Source organism: Triticum aestivum, chromosome 7B (assembly GCF_018294505.1).
Source record: "Triticum aestivum cultivar Chinese Spring chromosome 7B, IWGSC CS RefSeq v2.1, whole genome shotgun sequence".
Lineage (NCBI taxonomy): Eukaryota > Viridiplantae > Streptophyta > Magnoliopsida > Poales > Poaceae > Triticum > Triticum aestivum.
Window position 1 is genome coordinate 219,446,723 of NC_057813.1, and position 15,687 is coordinate 219,462,409.

The following is a 15,687-nucleotide window of genomic DNA, read 5'->3' on the forward strand; positions in this document are numbered from 1 at the left end:
CCGCGCCAGCCAGCCCCGGGCGGAGGAGGAAGAGGGCCCCGCCGCCGCCGAGCCACGCGGGCTTCGCCCGGCGACCTCCGCCGACAGCGGCGAGGGGAGGAGGGGAGGGTGGGTGGGTGCTGGCGGCGGCTAGAGTTTGCTCCCGAGCCGCTCGCGGGAGCGACACGGGAGCTTATTTCGAGTACCTGGTGATGTGGTGGTCCCCTACTATTTCTCATCTTACCGATATGTGATTGTAATTGTAATCGTGATATTCATTCATGAGAAACGAAACTATGTCACTTGTTACGCTGGCGTGTATAGCAGTGTAGGTGATGGCAGATTAGATGCATTCCCCCGCCCCACACATGTTCATGCTCCGTGACGTTGGGTCACTGTTGCTCATGGAGCAAAACATTGAATGCCTTTTATTCTCCGGGTGGAGGAGAAGGGAAAGGGCCCTGTGCCGGCACATGCCATGCTTTGAGCTTTTGCGTGTGCACCTGTACTTTGGAGCTTCAATTCTGCGTGTGGAGGGACCGTCCTAGACTCGGAAAGCAGCTTCTTGATACCTGCTGCTAGGGCCTGGATTTTCTGCTCTAATCATCTTCCCATCAGTAGAACCTTGAAGTTGAGCTACGTGCCATGGGTTTCGGAACTGCCTTGGGCAAAGATTGTTTTCTGATGGAGATCTTCAGCGAGGATTGGATATCCACAAGGTTGGATGTACTAGCAGCAAGAGTACAAAACCGTTTGCATGTTCGATGGAATATGTAACATGGCAACATCAAATCCGTTCCGGCGTACTGTTCAGCAAATACACAAGCTTCATTCTTTTCTGATAAGTACATAAATTATGATAGCTGGAAAATTCTCTTATCTAAAAAACTAGACGGAGTAATTTTCACACAACAAACACACGAAACGCGAGAATAAGGCTAATGATGTCACTAGTTGTATTAAAGGTTCTTAAAAAAGGTTGTCCTTCATCCGCAAAAAAAAGTCCGATCCCTATGAGCACACGAATGATATTCGAGTGAAGTTTTGGTTATCATGTGGTGTTTCCTTTGCTTCGCGACACTTCATAAAACCCGGTGTCATGGTGGGCGCACGGCAGATGCCAAGGGATGGCTAAAGAGAGGAGGAGGCTCGAGGGCGCTGGTGGGCTCCAGAGGCGAGGTTGGCATGAACGGGCGCGGGACGCCGGACATACCCAGGTTCGGGGCTCTCCGGAGAGATAACACCCCTAGTCCTGTCGAGTGTAGTTGGATGTTCGATAGTACAATGTTGCTCCTGGAGCTATATGGGGGAGGAAGGAAGCTGGCCAAGGCTTGGGCTGCTCCTTCTCTCTGGTGTTGCTATTTCGGTGTCTAGTTCTGTGCTCACTTGCCTTTTTCTCGTTACCTGCCCGTATGATCGTGGGCTCTTGAGGGGTTTTATAGACCAACCCTCCAGGGGTACAATGGTAATGTTATAAGCCGGTGGGTCCGGATTGTCGGTGTCCGGGGACCCGGGCTGGGTCCCGCTGAGGGCTTGTGGTTCGCCGGGTTCCCCTAGGTGCGGGCCCCGCGTGCCTAGGGGGACTGTGCGCCGTCTTGTCGATCGTCAGGGCGTGGCCGAGTCGAGTCGTGTACAGTGGCTCTCCGTCAGGTTGCCGCTTGCTGTCGTCAACGGTGAGGGCGGGGCACTGTAGCCACGCCGGCCTTGGTCAGCGGGTAGGTGAGGGGCACTGTTGCCACGCTCCGGCTGACCAGAGGCATGGGCGGGGCACTGTTGCCTTGGTCATCGTTGATTGAAGACTCGTCCCATCGTACGGCCTGGATGGGACAACAGCCGACCTGTGGCTGGATTGCGGAGCACGCCACGGGTGGTGCTGGCTTGTCGAGGAAGCTTTGGTTGCGCCGGGTTCGGCTGCCCTGCGCTAGTTGTTGAGGCCGAGTCGACGCGTCTCTGCCGGGTCGGAGAGTTTGCCCGGGTTGCGGGGCTTGGCCGGGTCGAGCGACCCGGCCAAGCGCGTGCCGGTTCGAGGGGTGGTGCCAGCCCCGTTGTTTTTGAAAAGGATCCGGGTTCTGTTGCCTGCCCGGGGTTCATCCCCCTGACAGTAGTCCCCGAAGCTGTGAAGGTCCGCCGTCTTCGGATGAGTGGGCCTTCGCAGTTTCCCCCTTAAGCAAGGCGGATTCTGCGAGCGCCGGGTCCGGCAACACCCGCTATGTGCCGGTTTTCTCGGAAACCGGATCGCGGCATCCCGGCCGTGGCGGGAACCAAGGAGTCTGTCGAATCTTGGGGCAATCCCTCGGGCTTCGCGCGGGCGCCACGTGGTGCCCGGAAGTCGGAGGGGCCTGACAGGTCACGCGCGTGACGGGACTGGGCGACGGGCTGGGGCCTGCCGCCGCGCGCCCTTGGCCCACGCGTGCGGATTTATTGCGGCGTCCGGGGGCCGGTTGCTCTTCCCCGGGCAGTTACTACGTGTGTACGTGCACACTTATTGCGGGGTAGTGGAAAGGGCGCGTGCAGATGATCCCACTTCCCCACGTTCAAACCAAGGGTTATAAATCGGGGGGCAGGGGGGACGGCGGACATCATTTTCGCTCGCGCCCTCCTGCCCCTTTGCCCTTGCTCTGCTCTTTGCAACCGACGCACTGCGGCGCCCGCTGCCCCGAGCAGAACTTCTTCGTCGTCCATCTTCTTTCTCCTTCCCCTTCTTTCGTCCATGGCGCTGCCGTCAGGCTCCTGGATGGGTTTGAATGTCACCACCGAGGACATCACCCAACATCAGGCGTCGCGACGCCTGCCACGGGAGACGGACGTCGGCGTCCGTCTGCCGCACGGCGAGCAGAGGCCTCGGCCCGAGGAGCAGGAGCGCGTGGTCTTCCTCACGCACTTCGAGTGCGGGTTTGGGCTGCCGGCGAGCACCTTCTTCCACACATTCCTGAAGTTCTTCGGGCTTCAGCCGCATCATCTTGGCGCCGGCGCCATCGTCCAGCTCTCCGACTTCGTCACCCTCTGCGAGGGGTACCTGGGGGTCGAACCCACGATCGATCTCTAGGCGCGCTTCTTCTCCCTGAAGCAGCAGGGCCCGTCGGATGGAGAGTTCGCCGAGTGCGGCGCCGCCGTCATCTCGAAGCGGTCGGGGGCGGATTTCCTCAAGATCCCGCTGGAGGATTCTGCCAAGAAATGGCAGAACTCCTTCTTCTACGTCTGCAACTTGGGTGCGGATCGCATCAATCTTCCGTCCTTCACCATCGCGCCGCCGCGGGCGAAGGCGAACTGGGACTACTCTCCCAGGCGCCCGTTGCAGGAGATTGTCAATCTCTGCGAGCGGGTGACGGTGATGAGGACGCAGGAGGGGCTCACCGGCACCGACCTCATCGCCGCGTTCATCATGAGCCGGGTCCTCCCGCTGCAGAGGCGCTCCTGCCTCACCGGAGAAATGGTCGGCCTTCAAGACCCCAACCGCATGGGGTCAACGTGGCTGACTGCGGAGCAGATCGCGCGCGGCGTGAACGACATCTCCAAGGCCAACCTTGGGGTGGACTGGCGGTTCGGCAAGGTGCCGTACAGCGAGTCGAACCCGGCGCCGTAGGTGAGTGTCTGCTCTTCTTACTTTGCTGCCGCGCACCTTCTCGTCCGTCCTGACGCGACACAAGAGGTGCTTCTGAACGCGATCCCGCATCCTTACGCCCGGGCTCCGTCGCAGGTGGCGCCGGTGGCGCCAGAGGAGCCCGCGGCCCATGGCGGGGAGGAGGAGGCCGAAGCCGACGCCGGCGCTGGGCGTCGCGCGGGTAAGTTTTGTATTTTTCTTCATGTGTCTTGAGTTGCTGACCACGGCACGATGCGGGCGATGCTGACGCCTGTTGCTGGTGCAGCGGCGTTGGGCGGGGGAGGCAGCAACGCGGGCAGAGCTGGGTCTTCGCATGGGGCGGCGCCGAGCCGCCTGCAAGGGAAAGACGGCGTGGCGCCGCGACCCCGGGCCCCGAAGCTCACGGCGGACCCGGCCGGGGCCGGGAGGCCGGCCAAGAGGAAGCGCGGCGCCAGGAACGGGAGGCCAACCCCAGTCCTGGTCTTGTCGGGGTAAGCTTCATCTTCCATACGCACCGGATCGTTGAGCTAGCCTTGTTTATTTTTTGCTCATTCTGTCTTCTTCTTCAGGTCGCCAATCGCGCTGGCGAGGGCGGCGACGGACGCCGCGGCCGCCGAAGAGACTGCGTTCCGCAGGAGCCGGTCCGACCTCGCCGACCAGGCCGAGGTGGAGGTACGGGCCGACTCGGACCTCGGCCTGGACCCAAACGACGCCGAAGGCTTGGCCTGGCGGGACAGGAACAGGGCCGAGGCGGAGCTGGAGGCGGCGTCGGTCCGGGCTTGGACCGACGCGGCGGTGGCATGGGCACGAGCCGGCGCGGAGCCGGCCTAGCGCGAGATGCCGGAGGGCACGGTGGCGGCGGCGACGGTCTTCGAGCCGTCGTCATTGAGGGAGCGTGGCCGCGAAGGCCGGGCTGAGGTGGTGATCCACGACCAGGAGGTCGTGGAGGTGGAGGATGATACCCCGCCGCGGGTCGACGTAGTCGAGCGAGCGGGGGCTGATGGTGGTGGAGGCGGCGCCGTCTTGGAAGAGGCGCTGCGGGCGGCGGTGCCGGAGGCGCCGCCGGTGTTGGAGGAGGCACCGCGGGCAGCGGTGCCGGAGGCCACCCCGGCAGCTGGGCCGGTGGTGGCGCAGCAGGCCGTCCCGGCGTCTGGACCGGAGGCAGCGACCCAGGACGTCCCGGCGTCCGGGTCATAGACGGCGCCGGGAGGGGCATCGGAGGAGGTGCTGGCCGCGTCGGGAGCGGCCAGCAGGGAGCACGCCTTGGTGCCCCGGCAGGGAGGGCGTCGGGCCGCCGCGCCGCAGCCGGCGCGGAGCGGGGACGCCGTGGTCTTCGGGCCTCAGACCCAGGAGGAGGCAGCGCTGGACACCGTCAGCCGCCGCCTGCGTGGATAGACGGACCGGCTCGAGGCCTTCGCCTAGGCCGAGGTGGAGCGGACGTGCGACCCAGAGCGCGCCATTCTGGTAAGCCTTTCCTTTCTTGCGATTTCTTCTTTGTGGGGGCGCACCAGCACACCCACTGGATGTAGCCCCAAGGTTCGGGCCAACTACGTAGTAGTTGGGTCGAATCTTTAGAGCGTTGGGCTTGTTCTGACCTCTGCCTTCTTCAGCATCTCGATGCCTTCCGGGTCGCCACCTTCAACCGTCTTCTGGGCAAGCACCGGGAGCTCAAGGAGCAGCTCGCCGCCAAGGAGGAGGAGCTTCGCGTTGCCGCAGGTATCCTTGTGCTCTTTTCTAGTGGGGGCGCGCTAGCGCACCCACTGGGTGTAGCCCCCGAGATTCGGGCCAACTGTGTAACAGTTGGGCCAAATCTTAAGTCTTTGCCTTCTCATTTGCTGAATCCTTGTTTTTCGCAGCTGAGGTGCTGTCCTGGCGGACTCGTCTGCTCCGGGCCGGTCATCACTATGACTGGCTCGTCGCCGACACCGGCCGTCTTGGCGTCGAGGCGGCGCAGGCGAGGGCTGAGGCGGCCGTGGTCCGGCGGTCTCTCGACGAGGCCAACCGGCTGCATGAGTAGCTGGCGGGTCACAAGAGCCGCTTCGAGGCCGAGGTGGAGCTTCTTAAGGCGGAAGCCGCCAAGGTGGTGGAGGCGCAGCAGGCCCTGGTGGAGGCGGACCAGCAGCGCGGCAAGCTGGCCGACGACAACGGCCGGCTCCAGGCCGAGGTGGATCGCCTGTGGGGGCAGGTCACCACGGCTGAGGGGGCCCGTCAGGACGAGGCCCGTCGCCGCGAGGCGGCCGAGAAGGCGACCGACGACAAGGACGCCGAGCTAAAGGCGGCCGATCTGGAGAAGGCGCTCCAGGAGCGCGACCGAGCCATTGAACGGGAGCGGCGTAGTACGTTGCTCGAAGCGCAGCATCTGGAAGAGTCCTTCTCCAGTAAGTGCTTTTTCTTGCATTTTGCCGGGTCGGGATCCAGCCTTTCGTCCTTGTTGTTGTTCTTCTGATATGCGTCTTCTTTTGTGGCAGGGGCCTTCCCGGAGATGCAGCGACTGGCGGAGGAAGCCGACCGCTATCAGCGCGACCCGAACGGAGTCGTTGGGTCTGGGACAGAATCCCGGGTGGCGTGGACCTTCCCGGAGATCATCGCCGCCGCTGAGGCCCGCCTGTGGGTCTTGGGAACGCAGATGGGGCGGCTATCCCAGGCTGGCACCGCGATGACGGTGACCCTTTGGCCGGACTCCGTCGAGCCGAGCAGCTTCACGCGCCTGGCGCGTTGGTTGGAGATGGGGCCGGACCGGCTTCAGGAGTGGCACGTCTCCGCCGCTCGTGCCGGTGCTGAGATGGCGCTCCGATTCACGCTATCTTGGCATCCGGACCTGCAACTGGACGCGTTGATGGGCCAGCGGGCCGGCTCGGAGCAGCTCTTGCAGGAGCAAGCCAGCCGGATTGCCTCCTGGGCCAGCTACATCACCGAGTTCGCCTTCCACGACGAGTTCCACCCGGAGCGGACGGAAGATGGCAGGGTCGTGGACAGCGACGACTATGGCTTGCTTCTCCACGATCCGGAGGGGAGCTCGGAGGAGACGGGCGTCTACCGCGATGGAGGAGCCGAGGAGGACACCAGTGCCTCGCTGGACCCGGAGGCCGCCAGGGGAGAGCCGTTGACGTCGCAACGCGGCGCTAGAGATGCCTGAGACATTCTATGTAAAAATTGTTAAGTAGCAGGTCCACCCACCCACTGGGGTTTTTTTAGGGTGTAATGAACTCGGGCCGTGGGCCTTTTCTTAAATATTTGTGTGCAAATGTCGTGAGTATTTTCGCTTTTGCCTTCCGTTTTTTTGAACCGATTTCATGCGCTTCTCCTTTCTCAAACCTCCCCCCCGCAAGTCAGACGGCCAAGGCTCCGGTCCGTGACAAGGAGTTCGATTCTTCGAGAGGAGCGCGCAGGACTTGGGCCCTTCGAAACGTTGAGCGCGAGTGGAATACCCACTGGGCCAGCTGGCGGCAATCCGACGAAGCCGGTTAGCGAACAACCGGTCGTGCGGTTGTTTATTTGATGAGCGGCGGGCCGGGTTGATCGACCTGGCAGCCTTTGACTTAGTGTATGAAGCGTAAAGGAGCTTTGGCCCGTTGTGCTTGCCAGCCGACAGCCAAAGCTGGATCTGTAGCTTTAGGGCGAAGTGGGGACCGTGGCATCCTAACTATATCAGGAATCACCAAGTAAGGCGGCGGGGTGGCGACCGAGCCGGCCAGCCCTTGAGCCCCCGGGTCGAGCGAGTTGGACCAGTGGCCGGGTTCAGTGGCATAGTGATGCAGGAAAATAGGGACACAATAAATTGGTCGACAAAAGGCAGCCCCCGAGTCTCGTTTGGGAACCCCATTGTTTCATGCGTTTATAAAAGGCGATGATACATACACTCGTGCAGCTAACTGTAAAACGGGCGGAGGAGTTCTGCGTTCCACGACCGGGTCATTTCTTCGCCAGCGGTGTCCTTCTTGCGCTTCCTTGACTTGCGTGCATCGATGAGGTAGTAGGCTTTGCGGTCGTGCAAGGCCCTGCTCACGATGAATGGGCCCTCCCATGGAGGGGACAACTTGTGTTGGCCTTCTTGCTCTTGGACGAGTCGGAGGACGAGGTCGCCCTCGCGGAACGCGAGGGGCTTGATCTTCTTGCTGTGATAGTGCCTCAGGCCTTGCTGGTAGATGGCCGAACGACTGAGCGCCAGGAGGCGTGCTTCTTCGAGCAGGTCGACGCCATCGCGGGCTTCTCTTGCTTCGGCTTCGGTGTACATCACGACGCGCAGCGAGTCAAACTCGACGTCGGTCGGGATGACGACTTCGGCTCTGTAGACGAGGAAGAACAGGGTGAACCCGGTCGACCGATTCGGCGTGGCGCGGAGACTCCAGAGAACGGCCGGCAACTCGTCAAGCTAGCTACCAGGTGAGCGGATGAGCGGCTCGACGAGTCGTGGCTTGACGTCGGACAAGATGAGTCCGTTGGCCCGCTCGACCTGCCCGTTGGACTGCGGGTGTGCAACGGAGGCCAGGTCGAGGCGGATGCCGGAGACAGAGCAGTATTGCTCGAGTGCACCCTTGGCGAAGTTGGTGCCGTTGTCGGTGATGATGCTGTTCGGCATGCCGTAGAGCACCGCTATGTCCTTGATGAACCAAACGGCTGTTGGCCCGTCCAGTTTCTTGATTGGTCTTGCCTCGATCCACTTGGTGAATTTGTCCACCGCCACTGATAACCCACAAGTATAGGGGATCGCAACAGTTTTCGAGGGTAGAGTATTCAACCCAAATTTGTTGATTCGACACAAGGGGAGCCAAAGAATATTCTCAAGTATTAGCAGCTGAGTTCCCAACTCAACCACACCTGGAAACTTAGTATCTGCAGCAAAGTGTTTAGTAGCAAAGTAATATGATAGTGGTGGTAATGGTAGCAAAAGTAAAGACAGCAAAGGTAATGTTTTTGGTATTTTGTAGTGATTGTAACAGTAGCAACGGAAAAGTAAATAAGCGTAAACCAGTATATGGAAAACTCATAGGCACCGAATTAGCGATGGATAATTATGCCAGATGTTGTTCATCATGTAATAGTCATAACATAGGGTGACACAGAACTAGCTCCAATTCATCAATGTAATGTAGGCATGTATTCCGTATATAGTCATACGTGCTTATGGAAAAGAACTGCATGACATCTTTTGTCCTACCCTCCCGTGGCAGCGGGGTCCTATTGGAAACTAAGGGATATTAAGGCCTCCTTTTAATAGAGAACCGGAACAAAGCATTAGCACATAGTGAATACATGAACTCCTCAAACTATGGTCATCACCGGGAGTGGTCCCGATTATTGTCACTTCGGGGTTGCCGGATCATAACACATAGTAGGTGACTATAGACTTGCAAGATAGGATCTAGAACACACATATATTCATGAAAATATAATAGGTTCAGATCTGAAATCATGGCACTCGGGCCCTAGTGACAAGCATTAAGCATAGCAAAGTCATAGCAACATCAATCTCAGAACATAATGGATACTAGGGATCAAACCCTAACAAAACTAACTCGATTACATGATAAATCTCATCCAACCCATCACCGTCCAGCAAGCCTACGATGCAATTACTCACGCACGGCGGTGAGCATCATGAAATTGGTGATGGAGGATGGTTGATGATGACGACGGCGACGAATCCCCCTCTTCGGAGCCCCGAACGGACTCCAGATCAGCCCTCCCAAGAGAGATTAGGGCTTGGCGGCGGCTCCGTATTGTAAAACGCGATGAAACTTTCTCTCTGATTTTTTTCTCCCCGAAAGCCAATATATGGAGTTGGAGTTGGCGTAGGAGGGCCACCAGGGGGCCCACGAGGTAGGGGGCGCGCCCAGGGGGGAGGGGCGCGCCCCCACCCTCGTGAACAGGGTGTGGGCCCCCTGGCCTTCATCTTTGGCGAGGATTTTTTATTATTTATTCTAAGATATTCCGTGGAGTTTCAGGTCATTCCGAGAACTTTTGTTTTCTGCACATAAAACAACACCATGGCAATTCTGCTGAAAACAGCGTCAGTCCGGGTTAGTTCCATTCAAATCATACAAGTTAGAGTCCAAAACAAGGACAAAAGTGTTTGGAAAAGTAGATACGACGGAGACGTATCAACTCCCCCAAGCTTAAACCCTTGCTTGTCCTCAAGCAATTCAGTTGACAAACTGAAAGAGAAAAAGAAAAACTTTTACAAACTCTGTTTGCTCTTGTTGTTGTAAACATGAAAAGCCAGCATTCAAGTTTCAGCAATTATTATGAACTAACCATACTCACAATAACACGTAGGTCTCACAATTACTCATATCAATAGCATAATCAGCTAGCGAGCCATAATAATAAAACTCGGATGACAACACTTTCTCAAAATAATCATAACATGATATAACAAAATGGTATCTCGCTAGCCCTTTCTGAGACCGCAAAACATAAATATAGAGCACCTTTAAAGATCAAGGACTGACTAAACATTGTAATTCATGGTAAAAGAGATCCAGTCAAGTCATACCCAATATAGACCAATAATAATGAATGCAAACGACAGTGTGCTCTCCAGCGGGTGCTTTTTAATAAGAAGGGTGATGACTCAACATAAAAGTAAATAGATAGGCCCTTCGCAGAGGGAAGCAGGGATTTGTAGAGGTGCCAGAGCTCGGTTTTGAAATAGAGATAAATTATATTTTGAGCGGCATACTTTCATTGTCAACATAACAACTAAAAGACGACGATATCTTCCATGCTAAACAGATTATAGGCGGTTCCCAAACAGAATGGTAAAGTTTATACTCCCCCTCCTCCACAAGCATCAATCCATGGCTTGCTCGAAACAACGAGTACCTCCAACATTCAACGGGTCCCAAGGGGAGTTTTGTTTGCAGTTATTTTGATTTCGTTTGCATAAAGCATGGGATTGGGCATCCCGGATACCAGCCATTTTCTCGTGAACGAGGAGCGGAGTCCACTCCTCTTGAGAATAACCTGCCTAACACGGAAGATAAGGGCAGCTCTAGTTGACATATGAGCTATTCGAGCATGCAAAACAGAATGTTTATTTGAAGGTTTAGAGTTTGGCACATACAAATTTACTTGGAATGGCAGGTAAATACCGCATATAGGTAGGTATAGTGGACTCATATGGAATAACTTTGGGGTTTAAGGAGTTTGGATGCACAAGCAGTATTCCCGCTTAGTACAAGTGAAGGCTAGAAAAAGACTGGGAAGCGACCAACTGAGAGAGCGACAACAGTCGTAAATATGCATTAAAATTAATTTACACCGAATACAAGCATGAGTAGGATATAATCTACCATGAACATAAATATCATGAAGGCTATGTTGAATGGATTCAACTACATGCGTGAACATGTGCCAAGTCGAGTCACTCAATGCATTTAAAGGAGGATACCACCCCATCATACCACATCATACTCATTCTAATAGCATGTTGGCACGCAAGGTAAACCATTATAACTCATAGGTAATCAAGCATGACACAAGCAACTATAATCTCTAAATGTCATTGCAAATATGTTTACTTCATAATAGCTGAATCAAGAACGATGAATCATCATATTTACAAAAACAAGAGAGGTCGAGTTCATCCCAACTTTTCTCTTCTCAATAAGTCCATCATATATCATCATTATTGCCTTTCACTTGCACGACCGAACGATGTGTATAATAATAAGAGTGCACGTGCATTGGACTAAGCTGGAATCTGCAAGCATTCAACTCAAGAGAGAAGACAAGTAATATGGCTCTAGGTTTAAATAATCAATCATGCATATAAGAGCCACTAAGCATTTTCAATATAGTCTTCTCGACCCCCAAAGAAAGGAAAAGAAATAAAAACTATTTACACGGGAAAGCTCCCAACAAGTAAAAAGAAGAACGGGAAATATTTTTGGGTTTTCCTTTTAATTCGACTACAGGCATGAAAGGTAAACTAACTATTTTTTTTGGTTTTTCTTAAAGTTTATCAAACACACAAGAAGAAAGCAGGAAAAAGGAATTTAAACTAACATGGATATTACAGTGAAAGAGTATGAGCACCGACATCTAGCAATGAGTGTGTGTGTGAACATAAATGTAATGTCGGTGGGAAATACGTACTCCCCCAAGTTTAGGCTTTTGGCCTAAGTTGGTCTATTGCCAGGGATGGCCTGGCGGATATCCGTAGGTGAAGCTGGGGTCATAGTGTGACGAAGAAGACTCTGACTGCCACTGGCTGGCAGCCTCCTCTGGATCCCAAGAATAAACAGATAGTCGTGGAGGCTCATCTTGTGGCTCCGGCTCTGGGGCCGGTGCAGGGTTCTGATAGGTTTGAACAGCCGACCACGGAACAATGTGAGGCTCTGCATACAAGTTAAACAAAGAAGGAGCAGGCAAAGTAATAGTCTCAGGGTGATGTTTATCAAAGTATAATTTATATTTAAGCTCCCCATCGCGACTCTTAACAAGAAAATCATGCGCTATCATACTCTTGTAATCTAGATAAGCACGGGGCAGCGCTGTTTCTTCTTTCTCCGCATGCCTAATAGGTATTTCAAAATGTTCAGCTAGGCGCGAAGCATAAATGCCTCCAAAGATGGGGCCCTTAGTACGGTTCAGACTTAACCGTCTAGCGACAATTCCACCCATACTAACAGAGTTATTGCAGTATAAACCATGGAGCAAAATAATAATATCAGGAATATTAAGGTTCCCACACTTCCCGCGTCCAATCAAGCAACGACTAGCAAATATGGCAAAGTAGCGTAAAACAGGATAATGAATGCTAGTGATCCTTGCATTAGAAACCTTCCTGGTTTCTCCCACCATGATAGTGTTAATAAAAGCTTCTACTTCGTTACTGTGGGGTTCATCTAAGGTGCCCTCAAAGGGTATTTTGCAGACCTCGCAGAATTCAGCTAATGTCATCTTTTTAACAACATCATATAAATGAAACTCTACTGTTGGAGGTGATTTCTTAGGGAAAAAGTAGAAGTTTTGCACAAAAGTATTTGTGAGTAAGAGATACTGCTGACGTTGGTCGTGGAGGAAGTTGGTGAGACCGGCGTTCTCAATTAATATATAGAAATCATCATAAATCCCAGCTCTCCTCAAGAAGTCATCAGAAGGCCATTCACAAGGCCGGACCTCCGCGGTGCGAGGTAAATTAAATTTGGGCTTCTCCTCTTCTTCCTTTTGTTTTTCCTTAGAGCTTCGACTCGACGAGCCCCTCAAAAGTCTCTTCATTATTTCTGAAACAATTTAAAATTTTAGTAACTTCAAATAAAAGCGAACCAACTTCAATAAAATTGATAGCAACAACTCCCACAAGTGCCTAGAGCCTATATCAAGCATTAGAACTACTTGGAACCATATAAATTTGACATGCAAGCTCAAGAACATGGTCACCTATGCAACACAAATTTGCAATGAATAAAGCACTAGAACAAAAACTAATTGGACCAATGAAGGAGTCACATAGCAAGGAACAATCTCCCCAAGCAGTTTTGCGAGAGGTGCTTTGAGCAAGGAGATCGAAAATCACAGCAACGGGGGCTGGAACTTGTGCTTGAGTTGGTTTTTCGTGTCTGTGTGAGACAGAAGAAGAAGATGGGTGCAGGAATAAGTGGAGGAGGGCCACCGTGGGCCCACGAGGCAAGGGGGAGCACCTAGGGGGGTAGGGCGTGTTGGGGAACGTAGTAATTTCAAAAAATTTCCTACGCACACGCAAGATCATGGTGATGATATAGCAACGAGAGGGGAGAGTGTTCGTCCACGTACCCTCGTAGACCGTAAGCGGAAGCGTTAGCACAATGCGGTTGATGTAGTCGTATGTCTTCACGATCTGACCGATCCAAGCACCGAACGTACGGGGCCTCCGAGTTCAGCACACGTTCAGCTCGATGACGATCTCCGGCCCTCCGATCCAGCAAAGGCTCCAGAGATGAGTTCTGTCAGCACGACGGCGTGGTGACGATGATGATGTTCTACCGGCGCAGGGCTTCTCCTAAACTCCGCGACGATATGACCGAGGTGGAATATGGTGGAAGGGGGCACCGCACACAGCTAAGGAACGATCCGTAGATCAACTTGTGTGTCTTTGGGGTGCCCCCCGCCCCCGTATATAAAGGAGCCAGGGGGGAGGAGGCGGCCGGCCTAGAGGGCGCGCCAAGGGGGGGGGAGTCCTACTCCCACCGGGAGTAGGACTCCCTCTTTCCAAGTAGGAGTAGGAGAAGGGGGGAAAGAGGAGGAAGAGGGGAAGGAAAGGGGGGCGCCGCCCCCCTTCCCTTGTCCTATTCGGACTAGGAGGGGGAGGGGCGCGCGGCCCCCTCCTGGCTCCTTCCCTCTTCTCCCTTGTGGCCCATGTAGGCCCATTAACCCCCCGGGGGGTTCCGGTAACCTCCCGGTACTCCGATAAAATGCCGATTTCACTCGGAACCATTCCGATGTCGAAACATAGGCTTCCAATATATCAATCTTTATGTCTCAACCATTCCGAGACTCCTCGTCATGTCCGTGATCACATCCGGGACTCCGAACAAACTTCGGTACATCAAAACTTATAAACTCATAATAAAACTTCGGTACATCGAAACATTAAGCGTGCGGACCCTACAGGTTCGAGAACTATGTAGACATGACCTAAAACCATTCTCGGTCAATAACCAATAGCGGGACCTGGATGCCCATATTGGTTCCTACATATTCTACGAAGATCTTTATCGGTCAAACCGCATAACAACATACGTTGTTCCCTTTGTCATCGGTATGTTACTTGCCCGAGATTTGATCGTCGGTATCCAATACCTAGTTCAATCTTGTTACCGGCAAGTCTCTTTACTTGTTCTGTAATACGTCATCTCATAACTAACTCATTAGTTATAATGCTTGCAAGGCTTAAGTGATGAGTATTACTGAGAGGGCCCAGAGATACCTCTCCGACAATCGGAGTGACAAAACCTAATCTCGAAATACGCCAACTCAACATGTACCTTCGGAGACACCTGTAGTACTCCTTTATAATCACCCAGTTACGTTGTGACGTTTGGTAGTACCCAAAGTGTCCCTCCGGTAAACGGGAGTTGCATAATTCTCATAGTTACAGGAACATGTATAAGTCATAAAGAAAGCAATAGCAGAATACTAAACGATCAAGTGCTAAGCTAACGGGATGGGTCATGTCAATCACATCATTCTCCTAACGATGTGATCCCATTAATCAAATGACAACACATGTCTATGGTTAGGAAACATAACCATCTTTGATTAATGAGCTAGTCAAGTAGAGGCATACTAGTGACTATATGTTTGTCTATGTATTCACACATGTATCATGTTTCCGGTTAATACAATTCTAGCATGAAAAATAAACATTTATCATGATATGAGGAAATAAATAATAACTTTATTATTGCCTCTAGGGCATATTTCCTTCAGTCTCCCACTTGCACTAGAGTCAATAATCTAGATTACATAGTAATGATTCTAACACCCATGGAGTCTTGGTGTTGATCATGTTTTGCTCGTGAGAGAGGCTTAGTCAACGGGTCTGCAACATTCAGATCCGTATGTATCTTGCAAATCTCTATGTCTCCCACTTGGACTTGGTCCCGAATGGAATTGAAGCGTCTCTTGATGTGCTTGGTCCTCTTGTGAAATCTGGATTCCTTTGCCAAGGCAATTGCACCAGTATTGTCACAGAAGATCTTCATTGGTCCCGATGCACTAGGTATGACATCTAGATCGGAAATGAACTCCTTCATCCAGACTCCTTCATTCGCTGCTTCAGAAGCAGCTATGTACTCCGCTTCACATGTAGATCCCGCCACGACGCTTTGTTTAGAACTGCACCAAGTTACAGCTCCACCGTTTAATATAAACACGTATCTGGTTTGCGATTTAGAATCGTCTGGATCAGGGTCAAAGCTTGCATCGACGTAACCTTTTACGACTAGCTCTTTGTCACCTCATATACGAGAAACATATCCTTAGTCCTTTTCAGGTATTTCAGGATGTTCTTGACCGCTGTCCAGTGATCCACTCCTGGATTACTTTGGTACCTTCCTGCCAAGCTTATTGCTAAGCATACGTCAGGCCTGGTACACAGCATTGCATACATGATAGAGCCTATGGCTGAAGCATAGGGAATA